Source organism: Micromys minutus (genome assembly GCF_963924665.1).
Source record: "Micromys minutus genome assembly, chromosome: 12".
NCBI lineage: Eukaryota > Metazoa > Chordata > Mammalia > Rodentia > Muridae > Micromys > Micromys minutus.
The window spans coordinates 48,055,464-48,057,119 of NC_137981.1; the positions used below are offsets into that span (position 1 = coordinate 48,055,464).

The 1,656-nt window shown below is 39.7% G+C and overlaps 1 pseudogene across 1 annotated transcript; it reads right to left on the bottom strand.

The window, feature by feature from the left end:
• Positions 1-760: 760 nt before the first annotated feature.
• On the bottom strand, positions 761-1,406 carry LOC308427747 (high mobility group protein B1-like; annotated as a pseudogene). Its single transcript has one exon. The product of its transcript is annotated as a high mobility group protein B1-like (transcript).
• Between the last annotated feature and the right edge of the window lie 250 nt (positions 1,407-1,656).

The window sequence follows — 1,656 nt, forward strand, 5'->3', positions numbered from 1 at the left end:
GGTAAGATTGAATCTCACCGTAACTCTGACTTGCATTTTGCTGGTGGATTAGAATATTGAACATTCTTACATAAACCATTTTTTATCATATTTATTAGCCATTTTCAGTTTATATTTTGTGAACCATCTGCTCATTTAATTGGCCTAATTTGTCTTGTTTTTTATTTCTTAGTTTGAGGGACTCTATATATTATGGATATTATTCTATGCCAGGTATGTACTTTATTGTTTTTTATTTTTTTAATAAAAAATTGTATTTACTTAGAAGCATTCAGAATGTCAACAAAACAGCCGCATTTTTTTTTTTTTTTTTTTTTTTGCAATTACAGAGTGGTATTCAAGAACAATTATCTTTTTATAAGCTGCATCAGAGACAACTGAAGATGAAAAAAAAAAAAACAAAAAACAAAATAAAACCAAAAGAAAAAAAACCGGAAAAAAACCCAAAACTATTGTCCCTCATATATATCTAATTTGTGCTGTGCACCAACCAGAACCTGCTTTGAATTTTCATGCCAATTTGCAACCCCCAGACTGTACCAGGCAAGGTTAGTGGCTATTGAAAATACCACCAGGACAGGGATATCTAAAGACACATTCGGTAGTGTGTTAACTATACAAAAAAAGACACTGTACAGTTTAAAAACAAATCTTACACAGCCTTACATTTCAATTTTTTTCTTTCAAAGGAGTGAATTGTGTACAGGGGGGTTAAATGCTTTATAGACAAGAAAAAAAAAAAAACTGCGCTAGAACCAACTTATTCATCATCATCATCTTCTTCTCCATCTTTGTCTTCCTCTTCTTCCTCCTCTTCCTCATCCTCTTCATCCTCCTCCTCATCTTCCTCTTCTTTCTTTTCCTTGCTCTTTTCAGCCTTGACCACCCCCTTTCGCTGCATCAGGTTTTCCTTTAGCTCTGCAGGCAGCAATGTCCTTCTCGTACGTCTCCTCCAGCTTGGCGGCCTTCTTCTCATAGGGCTGCTTGTCATCCGCGGCAGTGTTGTTCCACATGTCCCCTGGTTTCTTTGCGACATCACCAATGGATAAGCTAGGATGCTCACCTTTGATTTTTGGGCGGTACTCAGAACAGAACAAGAAGAAGGCCGAAGGAGGCCTCTTGGGTGCATTGGGGCCCTTGAACTTCTTTTTGGTCTCCCCTTTTGGGGGGATGTAGGTTTTCATTTCTCTTTCATAACGAGCCTTGTCAGCCTTTGCCATATCTTCAAATTCCCCCTTTTCTTTAGCAGACATGGCCTTCCATCTCTTTGAGCACTTCTTGGAGAACTCTGAGAAGCTGACAGAAGCATCCGGGTGCTTCTTCTTGTGCTCCTCCCGGCAGGTTTGCACGAAGAATGCACATGAGGACGTTTTGCCTCTCGGCTTCTTAGGATCTCCTTTGCCCATGTTTAGTTGATTTTCCTCCGCGAGGCACAAGAGTCGCTGAATGGTTATCCAGCTCTTGCTTGCCTCGGTCCTGTCTCTATGGGACTCAATGTACTGCAATGGCTGTGAGAGCGGGAGCCAGCCAGGTATGTACTTTAAAAGATATTTTCCAGTTCCATCAAGTGTCACTTCATTTAATTGCTTATTTTGCTGTGCAGAAGATTTTTTTTAATTAAAGCAACCCCATTTTTCAGTTCTTGGGGTTATTTCC